Below are 13,796 nucleotides of genomic sequence, written 5' to 3'. Positions count from 1 at the left end.
TTGACCTAAGCCTCAGCTGCCCTTACTACCTAGCATCCCCAAAGCAGGGTCCTGACGTGGGACGAGAAGGACCTAGGCAAGCGGTAAGTTATGTGCTACCCTGGCATCGAGATGGGCCTGGCCAAAGTGCCTCATTCTTAACTACAAGTTAAGAGTCTGATCATGGACAAGTGCTGTCATGATCTTAAAGTAATGATGAGACTAGGACCCTGCTGGGGATAGGAAAGACTAATCTGGCCTGAGCACTGTAGTCTGAGATTGAGATGACCCCAGGAGAGCAATTCTAAAAGTTTAGTGCATCTCTTGCTATGCCCATACAAAACAATTAATATTATGAATGCTTATATGTTTGTTGGACAAGGAGAGGAGGAACACAACCATGGGATTTCATCATTGATGGGTCCTGCTGAGAGAATAGGTGTTCTGCTATTGTTATTGAACCTTTTAAGCTTGAATTGTTACATTGTAGATTCCAGGCTCCAGCCCAGCCTAGTCTTTGGGATGTAGATTTCAGGTGCTGCCTAGTTTGTAATTGACAATGTAGATTTCATGTGGCAGCCCAGCCCAGTCTTTGGTATGTAAATCTGAGTGCTTTTCAGCCCAAGGAAGGCTTTGGTTTTGGTTTTGTATCTTCTTTCCAGAGGCCTAGATTACTGGCCTGCAGATACAAGAGAATAATGTCGCCTCAATGTTCTTCCTGTAAGATCTTTTGGTGCCTTTGGTGACTGTCAATGTATTGCACCATGAGCAGAAAGGGGTTCCGAGAGAGAGACATGGGGAAGGAGAGCCGAGAGGAGAGGCAGAGGTAGATCTGGAGCCAGGTTGGAGCTGGGAGTGTGGGAGCTGGAAGTTCAAAGATTGAGTAAACAGTAACAAGTCAGCAACCAGCTGGGTCCTTGTCCTTCCTTCACCAGCAGTCCGGGATCCAGTCCTCGGCAAGCCTCGCACAATATAACAGTCCTGCTGGTTTTCCACTGGAACGGAATCTTGCATTCAGACAAGTAGTGAGGAGCCAAGCCTGTGTGGAATCGGAAGGGAGAATGCTGGGAATGACATATTCATCCTGTGGAATTTTGTATGTGGGCAGGTGGACATGGCTATTAAAGAGATCTGAGTAGAAGTTGTGGATCTGAGTAGAAGTCATGGATAACCTTTTCTATTGCCCTTCTTGAAGATGTAATAGATCCATCAGGATTGTGGAGGGCAGTCATAAGATGAGTCTTGGTGAAGGACAGGCAGGCGTTGCAAATACCTTTTCCAGCTTCTGTTGCATCGGCCAACATTGCTGCTCTTCTTTCTTTGAGGTCTTCCTTTATCGCAACTCTGCACAATTTTGTGAGCTCGGACGTTAGCTCTAGAGTTTCCGAAAACAGGCGTCTTTTGTGGCTTTCTCACTCTTGGCATTCCTCTTGTGGCTTTCTCACTCTTGGCATTCCTCGCACAGTCATGGAGGTGCTGAACCAGTCGATCATATTGCTCATTGATGTTGTCAACGACGACATCTTCCTATATTCCCATTTATTTTTTTTACAACTCAAAATATTTTATTTTTGACCCCATACAATTTAAAATTTTGTCATTGGGTTAATTAGGATTTATAGTAGCACTGCACTGTAGCACTGTTGTCCCGTTGTTTATCAAATTGCTTGAGCGGGGACCAGTAACGTCTCCATTGTGAGACTTGTTGTTACTGTTTATGGCATATCAAATACACCACGGGTAGCTTGCCAGGCTCTGCCATGTGGGTGGGATACTCTCGGTAGCTTGCTGGGCTCTTTGAGAGGGACGGAGGAATCGAACCTGGGTCGTCTGTGTGCAAGGCAAATGCCTTACCCGCTGTGCTCCAGGATTTATAGTAAGACATGTTAGCAAGGTTAACAGTATGCAAGAGATTACATATTTTGTATTAGTGGCCCTCTGGGTTGCATGTTTAACTGACGAAAAAGACACAATGGTATATTACTATAGTCAGGTTACAAAATTAGTGAAAGCCAAGATACTGTCTACAGCTGAAGGAACCCTGTAGTTGTTACTCTTTGAGTTTATGAATATTTAAAATAGCTTCATATGCCCTTCATATCTCTTTAAAAAAAAAGTATTTTAGTAGCTTAAAACGTTTTCAGTTATATAAAATTTTTATACTAGGAACTTTGAAATAGTTTACAACCAGACCAATTTACATACACTTGAACAATTTTATCACAGGGCAATTTAAAAACAATTGACCTTTAAAATTAGGCCATAGCATTTAAGAGTTCATGGTCACTTTAAATTCAGCAATTTTGCATTAAAATATTATATTTTTGTAGGTTAAATGCCTCCAGAAAACCTTTACATATGCTACAAGTTTATCACATATTTAGATGACTCCCTCCTAGTTGTTTTAATTTTCACATTACAGAGTTCCCCACTTTAAGCAAGCTTTTACAACTTGAGGTCAGATGACTGTGAGAATAGCTTATGCAGTGCTATAATTAAAAAATGTGTTTCAAAAGCTACTCAGTGATCACCAAATACTGTTTCTATGAAGAATGGTTTTGGTGCTGTTGGCAAGCACCCACCAATTACACTCCCAAGAAGCAGGCTCATCAGAGTATAGTCTAAATAGCTTCTAGTGCACCCTTTTCACACTTGCTACCATAGTTTACTAAAATACAGCTATTCTCAGGAAAAATTCACATTTCTCTTGGCAGTCCATCAGGTTTTTGGCATGTAATTGGTCTGGGTCTGACTAAGATATTAAGCTTTGAGAATAAGCTAATTTTCAGTTTCTTAAGTGTTAGTAGATGTTTTTAAAATATCCACTAGCTGGGGCTGGAGCGACAGCACAACAGGTAAGGCATTTGCCTTGCACGCGGCCGACCCGGGTTCGATTCCCAGCATCCCATATGGTCCCCTGAGCACTACCAGGAGTAGTTCCTGAGTCTAGAGCCAGGAGTAACCCCTGTATGTCACCGGGTGTGACCCAAAAAGAAAAAAAAAATATCCACTAGCTTTTAACAAGTAAATCTCCTGGTTCATAAATGATAGTCTTCAGTATTTCTCCATTAAAAATAGAAAAAGATTTATTCTTTCACCATTTTGCAAACATAAACAGTTTAAGTTACTCAATTGAAAATACTTAACACAAAATACAATTATTAATATTTTAATTTGCACGGTTACTACCCATTGTCACAGTGCACAAGAAGTTATTTTCTACATTGATCAGTTTTGCAAATTAATTTCCTAGTGAATGCTTTAAACCAACTTACCCTTAAATATATAACTAACATTGAACATTAGTACTATTATACCTGTACTTTAAGTGACGTTTTAAGTTGAAATGTCATTGTTTCCTTATCAGAAGGATTAAAGGAAACAGGAACCCAGTGACTCGGTGGTTTAGGAAGAGCATTTGGTGATGGTGGTTCACTGTATTTGGCTCCAGCATAGTTCTGGCTGGTTTGAGACTTAAAAAGTAAGGTAGGACTTGATAAGCTAGAGTTCCAATTCTGATTATTTGAAAAGTTTTTGTTCTTCCCCCCATTTGCATGGCCTGCCATGCGGATGCCAATGCATTGTAAATATGTCCTCTTTCCTTTTTCTCATGAAGAAGTTGAGAGTAAAGTGAACCAGTATGAGAAACTGAAGAAGTCTGAAAACAAGATGAACTTGATCTGGAACTTGGTGGCCAACATATAGGTATGGTTACCTGAATAAAGCCCCGAAAAAGAGCAAACTAATTCCTCAAGGGGCTGGAGAGTTAGTATAGGGGTTATGGTATTTGCCTTGCATGTGGATAGTCCCATGCTGAATCCCCATACGTGTCCCCAGCACCCACTAGGGGAAACTCCTGGTCCCTGAGCACCTGCAGGTATGGTTCCAAAACAAAATAAAATCAAAACAAGCAAAAGGAAAGTATAAGAAAGACTCGCAGTTGCAATTGCCACGTGGTCCAAATACATAGCTGAATGACACAGTACAGACAGCAGATAAGAGTCCTGTATTTTAGCACTTTAGCAGCTGTAGTAAGAGGTGACCAGGGGAATTTGCTGCTGAAGGCAGAAATTCTGAATACTCCAACTGATGAATGAATTATTAATTGACGCTTCGTCTGACCACGTGGGAGAAGAGAGAAATAAGGGAGATGATTCGTGCCATGATGAAATCTTCAGGAGAAGACAGGGCCTCCTCTGAGGCATGTGCTAACTACTAAAGGTCACTTTTCTCGGTTTGTTTTTGGGACAAGACCAGTGAAACTCGGGGCTTACTCCCTGGCTCTGTGCTGGGCGTCACCTCTGGCGGTGCCCGCGATAGGACTGGGGTTGGTACAGTGCAAGGCAAACCTTCCCAGGAGCGCGCCCCCTCCCCATGGTCGCCCCTACCACGGAGGGTCTACTTAAAAGTTCTCTATGATGGAGGAGCACGCCCACACTGAAGGATTTACTCAAACGTTTGCTAATCCCACACAGGTGATCGTGTCATCACAGAAGGTCTCCTCCGCGGGTGAGAGGAGAGACTGCGGCAGGGAGCTGGGGTACCCACTCACACACACTCTGGTCCATTTCTATTTCTCTCAGTTCTCCAATCCGAGCATTCGAGAGTTCTTTGTTTCCCATCAGGATGGGGCAGAGAGAACCCCAGCGTCGCGTTGTGCTCTCGAGAGTCAGGACCCGCTCACCTAAAAAGCGCTGGCCACGCCCTGACACCCGCGGCGGGGGGGTGGGAGCCGGCCGGCCGCCGCGGAGCCCCTTTAAGAGCCGCGCGCGGCGGCGCCCCCCGGACTCCCCCATTGGTCGCTTCGCGCGGCCCCGCGCCCCCGCCCCGAGCCTCGGCCAATCCGCGGGCCCGCCTCCGCCGGGCGCCGAGGGCCGTACCATGTGGCGCGTGCGGGCGCGGGGGCGCGGGGCGCCGCGGCCCGTCTCCGCTGGCCATCGCGTGGCCGGGGTCCCAGAGGAGCGGGCGCGGCGGCGGCGGCGGTGGGCCCGGGCGGGAGGCGCGAGCCCCTGCGCCCGGCGCCCGGACCCGCGGCCCCCGAGGCGCGGCGCCGTGGTTGGGCTCGCGGCCGCAGCCCCCGCCCCCCACGCGCCCGCCCAGCCCGCGGCGGCGGCGCCGCTGCCTCGGCCGCCGCCGTTGCAGTTCCTGGCAGGGCGCTGCGGGGCCGCGACGCCGGCGCCCGGGCGCCTCAGCATGAGGCGAGGTAAGGAGGGGCGCGGCGGTGCGACCCCTGCGGCCGCCGATCGGCCCTGCCCTGGACCCACACTGCGCGTGCGGCCGCTGGACTGGCCGGGACCCCCGGCCGAGCCGGGCGGGGCAGGGCCGGGCTGCCCGCGCGGGGGCCGGCGGCTCCTCTTGGCGGCTCGCGGCTCGGACCTTGCCCCGGGCGGTCGGGCCCGGGTCGGTCTGTGGGGACAGCCGCGGAGGGGCGCCGGCCCGGGGACGCCCCAGCGCCTTTTCCTTCTGTTTTCTCGTGGTGGTGGTGGCGGAGCAGGCGAGGGGCGGCAGCCACGCACGGCACCCCTGCTGCCAGGCTAGGCTGCTCGGGCCGGGCCGCTGCGTGGAGGCCCGCGAGGCGCCCAGGGAAACTTTGGAGACCACCTGAAGGAGCCCCCGAAGCCTGCAGGCCCGGACGCCGACCCTCACCCCTCGGCGCAGGGAGCGGACGAGTTCAGTCTCTCGGATGAGTTTTCTCCGAACCTTAATTCAGGGACTGCAGTTCGAGAGTCAGAGCGCGTTTAGGCTCCTTTAGCCCTGGTGTGCGGCGCGGACAGTGATCATGGCTTACATGCAGTGGGTTAATGCGGTGGGACGGAGGTGAATTGGAAATGGCATGTCTTATTTTTAAGGTGTATTGCCTTTTTTCCTTCCCCAGTAGGATGTGGATGGAAACAAAAGCCTTTAAACCTCAGCCACTCTTGTATGTGTGGTCCCATCAGATACTGTACAGTCGTTTAGGACGAAGGCTTGTAGACCAGCTGAGAATGAGTTTTATTTTATAGTGAGAATAACATTTTTCTTTCATTTTTTTGTTTTTTAAGTCACACGTGGTGGTGCTCAGGGCTTACTTCAGACTGTCCTCAGGGATCACTCCTGGTGGTGCTCGGTGCTTGGGGTGCCATCTATGGGGGAATCTGAACCTGGTTTGCGTTGTGCCAGGCAAGCGTCCTACCTGCTGTACTCTCTCCAGCTCTCCAAATGGAGTTGGTTTCAATTGCGTGCTTACTGAGGAGAATTAGTCTCCACCCTAACCTCTAGTTCTTACACTGAAATTTTTGTTTTGTTTTGGGACCACACCAGATGGTGCTCAGGTTGTTCTCTGCTGGGGACTGTCTCCTGGTGGTGCTCAGGGGATTGTGCAGTGCTAAGAATGGACCCTGCATGCAGTGCATCCTCTTCAGCCTGTGGAGCTCTCTCACTGGCCCTTATACGGAAACTCGTATGGTAGTTTAAAACTTAAATCTGTGAACTTAGAAATAAAAGATCAGAGGAAAAATTAAACCTTACTCTTGGTTCATGGGTTGCATTTTTTCCAGGAAGAATGGTGTGCGTGTTGGAAGAGGTTCTATACCACACAGTCCAGGAGAGCAAATGGTCAGAATTGGGCATTTCTTGTGTATCTGCTGCATTGTCCCGTGGGAGGAGGGCACTGGTTATCTTTAGTATGTCCACATGGAACCATGAACCTTTCCTGATTTCTCCTGACATCTGGCATCAGAAGGGTCTTCCATTGAATGAATGGTTTTGCCTCTGAATGGCTTTGCAAGTCACACCCTTGTAGGATCTGAACAGATTAAAAGGTTATACAACCAAATGCTCTCTCAGAGTAGAAACATCATGCTCCGTATAGTTGGCATGGCATTTTAATAATCATTTTCTAGGATTTATTTATTGCATTTTCTTTGAAGAAGTGAAGCTTTCTTATCACTTATAATATGATTAATTCTTATTTCTGGAAGTCAGTATATGCCCAGTTACTAAATAAAATAGAGGTGACATGATTGCTCAAAATTACAAGTGAGTTGGTGCCTAAGCTGGAATTGAACTGAGCTTTCCTTTTTATATTAATTTCATTGACGCTTTTGTGTATGTGGGGGGAAAGCCCCCCCTTTTTTTTTAATCTGGATGACAGATAGTAGGCCATTGTACTATTCTGATTCCTAGACAACTAAGAATAGTTAAACATTTATTGAGTGCTTTTGTGTGGGTGCCTGTGCTAGGAAGCTTGTGTACATTACCTCATTTATTCCTCACAACAGTATTCAAGATTGAACTCGTTATTAGCCCCAGTTTCACAGATGCCCATCTAGGGTATGGTGAGTCTTGGCTGGACAGAGTAGGTTTGCTGGTTTGCGAGCCTGGGCTGGGTGACCTAAACATGCACTCTCAGCACCACCCTGTAGTGGAGAACAAGGAGGAGACTTCGGGGTCCAGGTACCTGTTCCTCTCCCTCCTCCCTCTTCTTCATATGGTGGGGGCAGGAGTGGTACCACGCTTGGCTCTGCTCAGGCTTACTCCTGGCTCTATGCTTAGGTACTACTCCTGGTGGAACTTGGAGGACCATATGGAGTACTGGGGATCGAAGTTAGGTCTGCTGTGCATAAGGCAAGCGCCCTAACCCACTGTACTCTCTCTCCAGCCTCTGATGGGCTTTATAGTTATTTTCACATTCTGGTTAATTTTGATAGTACCGGGTGGTTTGGGTCACATGCAGCTGTGTTCAGGGCTCCTGGCTTTGGTCAGATCACTTCTGGTGATCACTCCTGGCTTAGGACCAGCTGTGATGTGGAGATCAAACCCAGGTCGGCTGTGTATAAGCACTTTTAACCTTGTACTATCTATCTGGCCTCGCATCCTGGACTTGAACTTTGCCAGAAGCATTTCTCTGGGCAGGTAGAATCATTACATTAGAAAAATGATCAGAATTAGGAAAACATCTATTGTCTGAGAGAATTAATAAGTAAGATCTTGCTCTGTGGGGCTTCTCTGGATATGACTGGCTTTTTCTTGGTGAGGGCTTTAGATCTTTTCTGGTATAAAGGCTTATGTGGTCATCACAAAGAATTAGGAAGGGAGGAAAGGGAAACTTCAAACTCAAACCCTGCCTTCCACTGACTTTATAGGTGGGTCAGGAGTTTTGCAAAGGAGAGAAAAAATTGTTGCAACTGGAAAAGCAAACAGGAGAAGGAGGACTATTGGTTTGTATCTTGGTGTAAAGGGGATGAGGACTGGCTCCGCTCCTGCTAAGTAGAATGTTGCTCGGTAAATAGCATTTGTGTTTCCCTGTTTCCCTCGGCAGTATTTGCTGCCCTTGTGGAAGGAAGGAGCATGTGTGTGTTGGTGTGTGAGTTGAAAGCCAGGAAGGGGGATCTTTTGCCCAGGGCAAGTTTACAGAGGACTGTGTGGTTGTGTATTAGTGAGGGATCTGGACTGGTTCATACACTTGATACATAATTCAACACACATGTGGAAGGAGAGGGACAGCATAGTCAAGTGATAAATGAGTAGATTTTATTGATTTTTCCTTACTTCTTTTAAGTAAATAAATAATCGGTTACAAGGCAGAGTGAAACTTTGCCTGTTTCTAGCCTTATCTTTTCTTTTTTTGTTCCTAGGCTTATCTTTTTTCTTTGTTTCTACTTACTTGTTTATTTATATTTTTGGGGGGGGAGGGGAGGCAGTCTTGAACTTGCTTTTCGTCCTCAGGCCTGGGGGCATGGGTGCCAGCAGTTCTCAGGGATTACAAGGCTGCATGCAATGTCCAGGATTGAACCCAGGCCTCACATACAAGGCCTGGGCTTCATAACTGGCCTTGCATCTGTCACCCCCGTGCTGCCTCTCCTGTTGCTGTCTTAATTATGAGGAATGCTTCAGTCTAGGGAGGCCAGCTCGATGTCAGTGTTGGAACTTGGGAAGAGAGGAGCAGACAACCCAGAGAGGAGCTCAGGATTTGGGCCCATGCTGCTTGGCGTCTGCAGTGGCCTGGGTTGCTATAGCAAACCTCAGTGCAGACTGTTGTGGAAAACAAAAAGTGGAGTTTTAAAGGTCCCAAAGATGCCACTCATCACTTCACCCCTTTCAACCACCAAAGGTAGGTTGTGATTCAATTAGTTGGAAAGGAGAAGTGGGAAAGTCATATCAGGAGGACAGTGACCATAGCAGTGATAGCAGCAGCAGGACAGATATATTTGGCTGTGTGCCAGGAGCTATTCTGAGGATTTGCATGTATGAGGCTTGCCAGGGCATCTAGTGTGAAAGTGGTGGCATCAGGTACATGCTCTGTTCTCTCACAGTGTCAGCGGTGGCCAACAGGGGCTTTCCTTCCTGTGTCCTCTCCCCGTCACATATTTCCCACACTTTATATTTGAGTTAGCTGTCTACAGTATTACAGGAAAGATGCACCTGGGTCCGTTGTTATCTTCAAAATGAGGGTTTGGGGCAGGGTTGGAGGAGGTCATCCTGAATCTTTTAGAGAAGAGCACAGACTCAGGTAGGCTTCCAGGAGGGAACCCGTAGAGTGTAATGTGGGTCTTCCAGGATATGTGAATCTGGACCACGGTTTCTGGCCAGAGTGTGTGTTATAGCTCTGCTACCCGAGAAGGTGTGGGAACCCTTTCTTCCTTTGCTTTTGACTTGGTATGGGTTTCTGAATCCCAAGAACTAGACCTCAGACAAACCCACTCTCCGAGCTCAACTACTTTATGAATGTTTGCTTAAGGATGTTTATTAGGTTTTTCAAATGAGCTGTAATCCTAACCATTGCTTGGAATACCTTTTACCCAGTATGGTCGTGACTGGCTAGTCATTTCTCCCTGTGAAAAAGAAGAAGGGAAGTATTTTAACTAGTGACATGGATATGCATCAATTGAGAGACTTTTCTCAAAACTGAACTTGTAGGGGTGGGGATGGGGGTGGGTTGGGGAGATGAGGCAGAATCAAGCTTCTACCTTGGACTTTTTTATTTTTGTTTTGGGGCCATATCCTGAGGTATTCTGGTTTACTCCTGGCTGGTGTTCAGGGATCACTCCAGGCAGTGTTAGGAGACGATAGTTGGTGTTGTGCCAGGGATTGCACTGGGAATGATCCCATGCAAGGCAAGCGCCTTCACCACTATACTCTCTCTCCTGCCCCAGCGTTGGTATTTAACCCATTTGATTGCAGTAGTGGTCATTTACAGGAACTTTATATGTGCACATCATTTCTAGTCTTCAGGTGGAATATCAGTGCTGTTTCACAAATGGAACAAATGAAACAAATTCCAGAGAGATTAAGCTAGTTAATTGCGGAGGTGGGATGATTCTTAATCCTGTGCATTTGATCACCTAAAATAAAGAATTGAGGTAGTGAAATGGGGAAGGTAGAGGTGGATGGTGCAGGGAAATGAATTCAAGGCACCTTCGTTTTCCGCTCTCCCGAGGGAGCCAGAGAACAGAGAGCTTTTGGAACTGAAGAACTTGAGCTGTCATTCAGCATGTTTATTGAGCAACTCCTATATATAAAGTTAAGAGTGTGATAAGAGACCGTGCAAGGGGCTGTAACTTTTTAGGGGAGGCCACTAGACATGCAGAAAATGTAGTGTAGTGATACGTGGCTCAGTTGACCAGGAATTCTTATGGAGAGCAGGAAGATGCATTTTATTATAGTTTTACTTCTTGTTTAGGTTTTGTTGATTTTATGCATTTACGATTGTGCCTTAACCCCTGTATTACCTTCCAGGCCTACCTTTCCTCCCTTCCTACCTACTTCTTCCCTCCTTCTCTTCCTCCCTCCCTCCCTCCCTTCTCTCTGTCCTTTGTGCTTGGAGATTATTCCCAGTGGGGATTGAACTCTGGTCTCACTTTACACATGCAGCATGAACTTAGCCCGTTGAACTATTTCTCCAGCCCTCTTGGCTATGTTCTTTAACCTTTCTAGGCCTTAATTTCTTCATATGTGCAATGCCAGTGGCATAACCAAGCATCCACTGAGCAGTATTGAATAATACTAATGACTGCTGTTTGTGAAACTTGGAATGGACTACCAAAACTTTAGGTTTCTTCTATTCAAACACAATTTCTAGGGGAGCATATTGAGGTGCACACTGTGTTAAGTTAGAGACAGATTTCTTTGTAGTATTTGGGTTAGTCTCTTGCCCCCGCGCCTGGCTGTCTTCACCGGGGCCCCTCGGAGCATGGCGGGTTGAGTTTCCCTCCCCGCCCTGGGCAGAGCCCCAGCAGCCAAAGACCTACGGAACCTAGCCACAGCCATGCTCATGTTCGGATGAGCCTCACGAATGAAGGAACCAGCAGAGGAACCCAGGTGTGCAGGACCCGGGGCTGAGATCTCCAAGCCTGCTCGGATTGGGACTGGGCCTCTTCCACCCAGAACCCCCCATTTTCCAGTAGCTAGGCAGTCACACCCACAAACTGCCCCTGGTGCTGTGTAATCCCATCAACGGCCAAGATCCAGAGACTGGCAAGGCTCTCCGTGGCGTATTCGATATGCCAAATACAGTTACAGTGATGGGTCTCATTCCTCTTACCCTGAAAGAGCCTCCAGTGTGGCACCTCTGGGAAGAACGAGTAAAGAGAGGCTGCTAAAATCTCAGGGCTAGGACAAATGGAGACGTTACTGGTGCCCGCTCAAGGAAATCGCTGATCAATGGGATGACAGTGATACAGTGATTTGGGTTAGTGGGGTGGCCCCTGTGGGCTCTGAGGGGACAGATCCTCGTGTACCACGGCCTGACACCCAAGGCTTACTCCTTTTTCTCCTTCCTTCTAGCTGCCTTTCCTATGAATATAGAATGCTCTGCACTCCCAAGCCCTGCCCTCTATCACCAATTTTCTGCCTCTTTTTTGACTCTGTGTTTCCTATTAGCAATGCTTTGGCTCTTCTGCAATCATATATTCATTAGCTTTCTATCTTGGACCCCCTCCTCCATCTGCTGTGCTATCGTGGATATTAAGACTAGGGATAGGTTTATGGAAGTAAGTTTCAGATGAATTTTCTGTTTCAGAAGCTAGATGATACCACAGATGAAAATTAATGGCAGAGCACATCCCTTTCCTGACTCTGTATGAAGGCACTGGGGTCGTCCAGTAACCACAGTAGGAAACAAGGAAAAAAGAAATAAGATATGAATTTGCACAAGGGTTGAATTGGGTAAAGGTAGAAGAAAAGCAATGAATGAACCAAATAGCACTGGCAGGTGACTTCACTGTTGATAGACACCGAGTACTGCTTTACATGCGCACACTGGCTGCCACTCAGTGTGAGCCCTGCATATTAGCCACCACTTAACTTTCCTCCTTTACGGGTGAGGGTACAGATCTGTGAGTCACATTTTTCTTCTTTTTATATCTTTTATTTTTTACTCTCCACTTTGTCTCCCTCCCCTGCCCTTTTCTGAAGTTGCCTTGGTTCTGTTGTCACTGTCCATTGATTGATTGTCTGTTTTCATCAGGGGAGGTGGTGACACACCTGGTGGTACTTACTCCTACTCCTGCTCTGTGGTCAGGGTCACTCATGTTGGTGTTGGTGGGACAGTATGCGGTGCCAGGGATTGAACCTGGCTGTGTGCAGGGCAGATCCTCTACCCACTGTACTATCTGGCTGTGGTTTGTCTTTTTAATTTGTTTGTATTCATTAATTTTAGTTTAGTTTCTTCCTAGGGGATCACACCTGGCAGTGCTCAAGGGTTACTACAAGAGTGATGCTTGGGGGACCACGTGGTGCTAGGGATCAAATCTGGGCCTCCTGAGTGCAAAGCATGCACTCAGCTCTTTGAGATCCCTGCCCCCTGTTCATCAGTTTTATATAATTATTTGATCACATGGGCAAAATTATACTTGTATAAATGCTACCTGCATTATTTTGATTTGCATGATTTCCTCATGCTCTTCTATTTTGATCCGAATTGTAGAAGTCCATCTCCTTATGGGCCTGGAAACAGCTTAGTGGAGCCTTTGTATGGTGGGTCAGATCTTAGACAGCTCACCACACACTCTGAGATCCTGGTGATGTCATTTGTGATCCCCAGTGCCTCAGTAAAGTGATTTTATGTTTTATTATTGTACTTGTTACTGTCCAGTTTTCCCAGACCATTGGCTGAATGAGACTTCCTTTTATCCATTGTGCAGTCTTAGATCCTTTGTCATAAATTAAATGTTTAAATTAAATTAATGTATGGGTTTATTTCTGGAGTTTGAATTCAATTCCTCTAGCGTGTGTCTGTTCTCCCCACCCCACCTCCATATTGTACCACTTAAACTACTATTACTTTATTGTCTAGTTGTAAATAGTCTGGAGTCTCTAGTTCCCCCTGACTCTTTTAGGTCTGTGTGAAACTGTGTCTAGGTCATTGACACAGTAGTATTGAGTAGGTGAGATGCAGGAGTACTAGAATGAACAAAGCATATGGAAGATAGTACATCTCATTAGGCCATGAGGAGTCACTGGAGTTGAGTGTAGTATTTCTGAACTGCTGTGCCAGGTTTTGTCTGGGTATTGGGAGAATAATAAAACAGGTTTCCTATCTCTGGAGTCTTACTATATATAGCTGGGGAGATAGACACAAATAGATGAGCTCAGTGCATGTGGTAAGAGTTGTGATGAGGGTAAGTATAGGGTCCCTTGAAAGCAGAGGATAGAAAATAGTCTAGAATCTTGAAAGAAATTTAAGTTAGTAGTGAGTTTAGCCATTTAAGGCAAGTACTCTAAGAGGCAGAGAATAGCATGTAGAAAGACATGTTCTTGGGGGCTGGAGTGATAGTACAGTGGGTAGGGCATTTGCCTTGCACACAACTGACCCGGGTTCAATCCCTGGCATCCCAAAT

General features: G+C 46.9%; 1 protein-coding gene across 17 annotated transcripts in view; it reads left to right on the top strand.

Moving 5' to 3' along the window:
* The window catches only part of MICAL3 (microtubule associated monooxygenase, calponin and LIM domain containing 3), a 233,191-nt gene that overhangs the window by 12,850 nt on the left and 206,545 nt on the right, over positions 1-13,796 (top strand). Inside the window, exon 1 of one of the 17 annotated variants that reach the window (XM_055126745.1) lies at positions 5,071-5,182. The exons of the other annotated variants lie outside the window; for them this stretch is intronic. The gene's annotated coding sequence lies outside the window, so the exon portion shown is untranslated. Of the gene's footprint in view, positions 1-5,070; positions 5,183-13,796 lie in introns of those variants that run through there. 17 annotated transcript variants of the gene reach the window in all.

Source organism: Sorex araneus, chromosome 2 (genome assembly GCF_027595985.1).
Source record: "Sorex araneus isolate mSorAra2 chromosome 2, mSorAra2.pri, whole genome shotgun sequence".
Taxonomy (NCBI): Eukaryota; Metazoa; Chordata; class Mammalia; order Eulipotyphla; family Soricidae; genus Sorex; species Sorex araneus.
The sequence above is the reverse complement of the archived record's forward strand: the minus strand, read 5'-3'. Positions and strand labels throughout refer to the sequence as shown.